Source organism: Hyaena hyaena, unplaced genomic scaffold, assembly GCF_003009895.1.
Source record: "Hyaena hyaena isolate Hyena2069 unplaced genomic scaffold, ASM300989v1 scaffold_1277, whole genome shotgun sequence".
In the NCBI taxonomy this organism is placed as follows: domain Eukaryota; kingdom Metazoa; phylum Chordata; class Mammalia; order Carnivora; family Hyaenidae; genus Hyaena; species Hyaena hyaena.
Window position 1 is genome coordinate 219,583 of NW_024081912.1, and position 9,538 is coordinate 229,120.

Sequence of the window (9,538 nt, forward strand, 5' to 3'; positions counted from 1 at the left end):
ATGTACCCCAATGTTCATAGCAGCACTCTCAACAATAGCCAAAACATGGAAAGAGCCTAAGTGTCCATCAACGGACGAATGGATCAAGAAGATGTGGTTTATCTATTCAATGGAATACTACATGTTAATGAGAAATAATGAAACCTGGCCATATGTAGCAACATGGATGGACCTTGAGGGTGTAATGCTGAGCGAAATAAGTCAGGCAGAAAAGGACAAATATCATATGTTTGCACGTATAGGAGGATTAGGAAGAACTTAACAGAGGACCATGGGGGAGAAGAAGGGGGGAAATGGTGGGGGAAAGGGAGGGAGGCAAACCATGAGAGACTCTTGAATGCTGAGAACAAACTAAGGACTGATGGGTGTGGGGGGGAAAGGGGGAGATGGGCATGGAGGGGGGCACTTGTGGGGATGAGAACTGGGTGTTATATGGAAACCAACCTGACAATAAACTATTTGTGTAAAAAAAAAAAAAAAGGCAAAAACAAAACTTGTGTGAGTATGTGTCCTGCAGAAATCACACCTGCTTTGGTCACACCTGCTGTGGTCACACACTGATCACCAATGTGGTTGTGTACTTCAGTAGCATTTAACCTCTTTGGTCTTATCCCTACTGTACAAAAATTAAGAATGTTGGGATTTATGATCTTGAGGCCCTCTCCTTATGTTAATGATCTATCACTTCATGTTTTTGTTGTTTACCACTATTCAAATGGCAGAGTAGATGGCTATTTATAAAATAATAAAATTCAGACTCAAATTTTATTCAGTCATTTAATAGAATAAGAACGGCATAAAGACTAAAGAGGGAGAAAAAAAGTCCAAGACAACATGATCCTGACCAATGTAAAGTGACAATGAGAGCTCAGTGACAAAACCAATCTCCCTGAGCTCCATAGAGAGAATCTCAAAGTACATATAATCTTCATAGAATGTACTTGATAAACAACAGGAAGGAGGAGCATGAGAAATAGGAGGAGACAGAAATAAAGTCTGAATCCAAAGATAGGAATATTAGTTGTCACTGTACATGGACCTTTGCTTACTGAAAACTGGATTCCTTTTAGTATCTCCTAGTTATTGTGGTTACTTAGGAGTCTCAGAGACAGATCCACAGGGAAAAGGAGAAGGCAATAAAACCAGCAGGAAGGACTTGGGCACGGAGCCCACGGAAGGACAGCTAGCCCTAGCATCAATGAGGGCCCTGCATGTTGTGGGCAGTGCAGCAGTCCAGCTCCAGGAGCAGAGCTGAGGAGTGATTAGCAGTCGGCAGTGCTTAAGAGGCAGGATTGTTGGAATTGTGGCTTTCCTCACTGTTGCGTGCCTGTGAACTAGCCAAGGCAAGAGCAGGAGTTTATTAACTTTTTAACTAACCCACAGAAAGGAAGCAGAGTGCCAGGTCTTGAGTGGCAAAGCTATAAGCCTGGATGCTACAGGGCCCCTGACCTTCCACCTCTGGCTTCTATATCTCATTAAATCTCCCCTTCCTTTCCTCGCTGCCTGGATCTTGCCTGAGTGGACACATAACTCCATCAATGGCTAGGACAGACCTTCTATCGCCTTTCTACCAAAGCAAACTGGATTTGCTACCTGATCCTGTGTCAGAGGGATTTCCTACAAAGCCTCTAATGACCCAATGACTCAGTTTCCCCCAATCCCTAAACCAGAGCCTGAAATATGCATGAACTGGGAGCAGAGGTTAGGGGAGAGGCTCTGAGGAAGTGGAAGTGAGGGAGATAGAGACTGTAACCCAGGAGAACAAGCCACCAAAGGATCAGCAATTGCTGACCCTGACTAGGCACATCCAAGGGATTAGTGGAAAATGTTAGAGAATGTATCTATCACCGCACACCCTCTATGGATTGACAGCCAATTTCCCTTTACCAAACAGATTCTGTGGCTTAAGATAAAAGCTCCTGGAGGAGAAAACAAAGAGACTGGTAGCAGAGACATGAGGAGGAGGATATCTGGACACAAGGAATTGCCTGTCACCATAGGAGTATAGTGTGGCACAGGGATGTGACTTAACACCAGAATTGTCTGTTATAGCCAAGTGGGGCCACTCTAGGGACAGAACCCATGGTCAAAGAATGGGAAGGTAACTGGACAGGTAAACAATCCATGTGAGAGGCAAATGACCAGCTCTTAAAGGACCATCAATAGAAAATACCCAGTTAGGCTCCTGATGGCTGAGAAGAGCAATACCCAGTCAATGGGGTCCACTTTAGGTAGTACAGAGCCCAACAGAGTACTGCAGGCCACAACACCCACAAAATACTGAGTCCACAATCTTACAGGAGGTATAACATGCCCCCTCTAATTATTGCTCAGTGATCAAGAGGAGGCATCTGCCATAGCAGGTGTGGCTTACACTGTGAATGTAACAGGGGTTCAGGGAGAAGGAAGAAATGCTTATGACTATGTCCAGTGTCTGACCCCTGGCCTGTGTGTAGTCTTTAGCTTTACTGCAAATTACTTGCCCTGCAAGTAATAGGGCCTCAGTCACAGGAGGTAGTCAGGGGCTGCTGTGGTGTATCCTACCTTGAGCAGAGCTGACCTGGGGGCTAAGGATCACAATGCCTACAGGAAACAAGCACAGAGGCAGCAACAGAGCCAGGGTGAGCAGAGGGTTGTTCTTTGAGCTTCTATTGTAATTATTTCATCCTTACATAGAGACAAAAGTTTTAAAATTAGAACAATTTCACAAGCTTCAAAGATATAGGAAAGCGCATCCAGCCCTCAGGGAAAATTAGGCCATTTAACACTACAGACTGACATGCTAATTCTTTGAATACAAATGTGGTGTTTCCTTAAAGGATTCCTTCCCAGTACCATTCCTTCTCTTGCAACTGGGGAACCATAAATGTCCAGCGATCACATGGCAGATATTCTGTTTCTAAATTCTCTTGATTTTATGTCATTAGGACACTTAATACCAATATTAACCTCTGGATTATTCCAAATATGTGCTCTCATTAAAATGCAACAATTCAAATCAAATCATGGGGCTATGCTTCTCTGTGGTTCATATTCTGCATCTCATAGATCACTGTTAAAGATGGTGCAAAAGCATAGGTGGAAAGTGATTCTGGCATGATGTCATGTGCACACCATGCTAACCCTTAGCTTACACATAGTGTCCACAAACCATAACTCTTTCCTTCTAAATTTAGATCCAAATTGACATCATTCATCTATCTAATATCTTATAGATTCCTGGATGTACCCTAGAATTCCATTATGTGTATAATGGGAGAATTCCATTATGTGTATAATGGGAGAAGTCTAAATTGAAGGTCATGTGAGAGGTTTGAAGTCCACACAAATAGCAGTCACTTTCCTACTGATTTGTCCCATAATTACCCAAGCTCATCTTTGGGTGTCTCTCACCCTTCAGCTTATGAACAACCATTGATAAAAGCAGGGTTCTACTTACTCTGTGAACAGAATGTGTAGCCTACTCATCTGACATACATACATCTAACATACATACTGCATGTTATTATTTGGAGGTAGACAGAAGGATTAAAAGGGACCTGTGCCACATAAGGAAGAAAAGACCGATTCTGCAGGGTCAGGTAGCCAAGATAAGTTAAGTGAAGTCTGAAAGTCTGGTCCAACAATCTGCCAGTTGTGGGGAGTGAGCTAAGGATGAGCAGAAATGCTAGCCATGTTCTAACAGCCAGAGATGGAAATTATAGGTAAGTTTGATGTCAAAAAGTTTATCTTATGCTGAGGTGGTCTGGGGGCAGGTTGTTTATCAAAAGCATAAAAGATTTGATATTGTAATTGGTTGGAGGGCCAAACATTCTAGATTATCTAGGACTCAAAGACTTACTAGGATGAAGGGCTTGCAGTGCTAAAACTGGGAAAATCCTGGACAAACTGGAATCCCTAACTGTGGGCTCTGAAAGCCAGAGATTTTGGCAGGAAGAATATCCTGGTGAGGCCTTGAGAAACTTGGCTGGTGAATCCCCCAGAGGGATTTCTTTCCTGCCTGGGCCCTGGGGATCAGAGGAGTCCCAAGGAAGTATGGTTCCAGGATCTGGAGGCAGAAGTCTGTTTCCCACCCAGCCAGTTTGCTTACTCCTGAAGAACTAAGATCATAAAATTATTTTAGAAAAGGTTACTTTGGAAACAATTAGTCTAATTCCCCCTTTTAAGGTGAGTTATTTTTTATTTTAAAGCAAAAGATTAGGTGTTTTATTCTGGGTAAACAGAGCTAGTCGGTGGTAGAGACAGATCTGGAAACTAAATGATTTTGTTTCTACTCCTTTGCTTTTGTCTCCTTAACCCATTCTTCTAAATATTTATTTATTTTTGGGAGACAGAGAGATAGAGACAAGAGAGACAGTAAAAGAGCACAAACAGAGGAGGGGCAGGGAGAGAGAGAGACAGAGAATCCCAACCAGGCTCTGAGCTGTCAGCACAGAGCCTGATACAAGGCTCAGACTCACGAACTGTGAGATCATGACCTGAGCTGAAATCAAGCGTCAGATGCTTAACAGACTGAATCACCCAGGCACCTCTCTTCTTAACTAATTCTTATAACTGCAGCTCAGTGTGTGGCTTATCTAAACTCTGAGTCCATACATGTTGAAGGCACACTCTGTTTGTCACTTCTGGACCTATTCAGTTTTCCAATTGACCTCAAGAAATGCCAGACAGTTATTAAAGATTAGGGAATATCATTGTACTTATATGAAGACTGAGCAATATGTAGTTTATCTAATAATATCTTGAAGTGAAAAAATATACACAGAAAAGAAAAACCAGTGGGGAAGATGTACTTAGGTTTTGTGGCACTTGAAACTTGAAACTGAAGACTATCATCCATATAGTGGGCAGCAATCAGGACATGGTTCCATTTGAGGGGTTAAGGTGGGAAACACAGAGGGATGGAGAAAGAGTGTCATGCAGGAATGGCCTGCAGCTTTAACTGCCTGGAATCTCAGTTACTTCTCCTCCACATGAACATGCCAACATACAAACAATATGCCTGCTATGCAAGCAGCAGTCTCAGGATAATACTCAGACTCCTGTTCTTTTGTTACCTATGTAACCATCCACAGAACTCTCAGTGCAAATTCTGGGGCTGTCATCATTTCTACTTATAAAATTGTGCTGTAGTATATGACAAACTTATGACATTTTATGCAAGAGTCATTCCTTGAGCCAAGGGTAAGACATCCTTCCTATGAGAGTTCTCTGGAATTCACCTGAATGTTTGAGTCTCTCAGCCCATACCCACCTGATCTGGATTTTTTCCTATTGATATAGAGAAGCTTTAAATTTGTGATAAAAATTTCCAAACATGGCTGAGAAACTTTCAGTGTGAGAAGCTTTAATTGTATTTGTGATGTGAAAATATCTCAGAAAGAGTGGAAGTTAGTTTTAAGAGTTAACTAGACATCATGGGAGCTAGAAATGTCCACCTAACTGTTCCTCAGCTTTCCATCCAGGCTTCGTCACAATGTGGATACATGTATAACTTATGATGGCTTAGCCAAGAGCTTCCTCATAGGTAAGCCAGTATTCCCTGGGAGAGCCTATCTACTCAGAATTGCTAGCTGTCTAGCCTCACCATCAATATGCCCATTCTTTCAGAAGCTGCACCTTTACATTGCTGGCAGGCATCCTTGACAAGAGCATGAGAGCACTTATCTCTGGAGTATCTCTCCCTCAGCAATAAGAAATTAGTAAATCGAGCTTCTGCTATTGCTTCTGTCACCTGTTGGTTATTTGCTGATGGTTTCCATAATTAATTTTTTATGGACTTGGGAAAGCCTCTAGTGTTTCCTCATATTGAACACAATCTTTTCTAGAGAAAGAAACAAGCAAAAGGAGCTGAGTATCTGATAGCACTTAATTTTAAACACATCTTATCAAATTATACAAAGTCCTGCTCCTCAGAATGACATTTGTGCCCATGCCCTCCACATCTTTCAATGCCTTTCCTTGGCAAGGAAAGTTCCCTTCAGCTGCACACAGACTTGTCCCTTCTTCTGCATTTATGGAGATGGTGGGGAAGATTTAAGACACCATTCTCAATTACAATATAATTTGCTTTTAGAAATGTCATTCTGGATCTAAGAACTTCTATGTGAGCAGCACTTGATATCATTGTACTGGCTTTCCCAAAAGCCTAACTAATAGATTTCTGAATTAAACTGCTGGATTTTTTATTACACAGCCCATCTTCCAGAAATAAGTTGAATTAACTTTTTTAAACCTTTTTTGGTGATTTTATGTATTGCAAATTCAAGAAGATACAAAACACTGGCCTTTTCCACTACTTTATTCTAGAACTTTACTTAACTCACTTCATTTTAAGTAGCATAAGTAATAACACTCAGGGTGGCCACAAACATGACCTTAACTTTATGCACATGAGAGTGTACTGCTAAATTGCCTGGTTGCATACTTCCTCCCTCTGAATTTTTCAAAATTTCTGAGTTTGTCCTCCTGGGAGCAACTTCCAGATAATATGTTGACCAAACTGGTGTATAAATACTCCAACACCTCCAACACTCAGGAGAGACAATGCTGAGACAGGTGTATAGGACAGCTGTGTGGTCTCTGTGCTGACTTCCAGAGAGGTCCGGGACCCCACCCACCCACCCATGGTAACTCCTTTGCTGACCTTTTCCCTGCTCCACACTCTCCTTCCTAGCCCCCAACTAGTGCTTCCAACACCTCCCAAATAAATGGTTTTGGATTTGCCTCCTTGTTTCAGGGTCTGCTTTAGAAAGAAACTAAATAAAATCAGATGGGACAATGCAGACTCTGCGTTGCTTTGAGAGGTACATTTACAACAGATGAATTTTATTTCGTGGATTAGGATTTCTTCAAATGAATTTGAATGTATAAAGTGGATTAAAGCAAAGTTGCTATAGTACAAGCATCATAAGAGAATATATTTATTTATTGTTTCTTTGCCAATTATATGATTACATAGAGATACAACCCAAAAGAGTCTAGTTCAAAAAAATTAATTTAAAAAAACTTGGTAAGTTTGTTGGGCTCAATAATACACTGAAGAACATATAGGTTTATTTTTTCTGTTCCACCAATAAAAATAAATAAGAAAATTGTCTTATCTACAGCGGTGACCAATGTATAAAATAGATATATGTTTAATAAGAAAGAACAATAACCCATATAATAGATATAAGCTGTATCCACCACTAATACTCTTATGATAGGATATGAAATGGAAACAAAGCTAATGCAGAGGCATAAAATGGGATTTAATATTACATGCTCTCCAAACTACTGTGCAATTTCATTTTAATTCATATCCCAATGAGGTATTTTATTTAAATTGGATTAACTGACTGCAAAGTTTATATGGAAAAATGCATGTATGAGAATAGTCAAGAACAGTATATTTAAAAAATAACAACAAGGTTGGTTATGGTTTGGCAATTATTAGTTACTATTATAGAGCCATTATAATCAATCAGCATGTCACTGGTAGATCAGTGGAATCTTATAAGTGTTCCAAACATCATTCTCAGTATATGAGAATTTAATATGTGACAAAATACAACTCAGCAGGGAAACATTAGACTGCTAATAAGTACCAGCAACACAACAGATATTCTTCTGATAGAAATTGAATTGAACATTTGTTAACATCTTATACAAATCTAAAATCTAGTCTGATGAAAGGCTTGAATGTAAACAATGAGATAATTAAAATCTCTGTGAGAAAATCTCAGAGAATAGATGCATATTCTATGTTTGAGAAACCATTTTTTTTTCTTTTTCTTTTTTTTTTTTTTTTTACAAATAGTTTATTGTCAAATTAGTTTCTACATAACACTCAGTGCTCATCCCCAAAGTGCCCTCCTTCATGCCCAACCCCCCCTCCCCCCCACATCCATCAGTCCTCAGTTTTTGTCAGCATTCAAGAGTCTCTCATGGTTTGCCTCTCTCCCTTTCCCCCACCATTTCCGCCCTTCTTCTCCCCCTTGGTCCTCCGTCAAGTTCCTCCTAATCCTCCTATACGTGCAAACATATGGTATTTGTCCTTCTCTGCCTGACTTATTTCGCTCAGCATAACACCCTCAAGGTCCATCCATGTTGCTACACATGGCCAGATTTCATTGTTTCTCATTGCCATGTAGTATTCCATGGTATAGATAAACCACATCTTCTTGATCCATTCATCTGTTGATGGACACTTAGGCTCTTTCCATGTTTTAGCTATTGTGGAGAGTGCTGCTATGAACATTGGGGTACATGTGCTCCTATGCCTCAGCATTTCTGTATCCCTTGGGTAAATTCCTAGCAGTGCTATTGCTGGGTCATAAGGGAGTTCTATTGTTAGTTTCCTGAGGAACCTCCACACTGTTTTCCAGAGGGGCTGTACCAGTTTACATTCCCACCAACAGTGCAGGAGGGTGCCCGTTTCTCCACATCCTCGCCAGCATCTAGAGTTCTCTGATTTGCTCATTTTAGCCACTCTGACTGGCGTGAGGTGGTATCTCAGTGTGGTTTTGATTTGTATTTCCCTGATGAGGAGGGATGCTGAGCATCGTTTCATGTGTCTGTTGGCCATCTGGATGTCCTCTTTGGAGAAGTGTCTGTTCATGTCTTCTGCCCATTTCTTCACTGGGTTGTTTGTTTTTCGGGCGTGGAGTTTGGTGAGTTCCTTATAGATTCTGGATATTAACCCTTTATCTGATATGTCATTTGCAACTATCTTTTCCCATTCCGTTGGTTGCCTATTAATTTTCTGGGTTGTTTCCTTGGCTGTGCAGAAGCTTTTAATCTTGATGAGGTCCCAACAGTTTATTTTTGCTCTCGATTCCCTTGCTTTTGGGGATGTGTCAAGTAAGAAGTTGCTGCGGTGGAGGTCAAGGAGGTTGTTTCCTGCTTTCTCCTCTAGGGTGTTGATAGTTTCCTGTCTCACGTTCAGGTCCTTTATCCATTTTGAGTTGATTTTTGTGCATGGTGTGAGAAAATGATCTAGTTTCATTCTTCTGCATGTTGCTGTCCAGTTCTCCCAACACCATCTGTTAAAAAGGCTGTCTTTTTTCCATTGGATATTCTTTCCTGCTTTGTCAAAGATCAGTTGGCTGTATACTTTTGGGTCCACTTCTGAGTTCTCAGTTCTGTTCCATTGGTCTATGTGTCTGTTTTTGTGCCAATACCATACTGTCTTGAGGATGACAGCTTTGTAGTAGAGGCTGAGGTCTGGGATGGTGATACCTCCCGTTTTGGTTTTATTTTTCAGTATTACTTTTTGAGAAACCATTTTAACCACACTGAAACACAGAAGATATAAAATAAATGATAGTCATGTATGTTATACAAAACTTTAAGAAACCTAGAAGCCATTAAAAAAATCAATTGACAAACCATAGATATGAGAAGGGCTAACACCTATAATATAAAATAAGTTTTCATATGGGTAAGAGAAAGAAAACACAAGAAAAATGGGAAATGACAAAAATAGGTAATTCAAAGGGAAACAAATCCAAATGGGCAAAACATATGCTCAAATTCATGGCTTATAAGAGAAAAA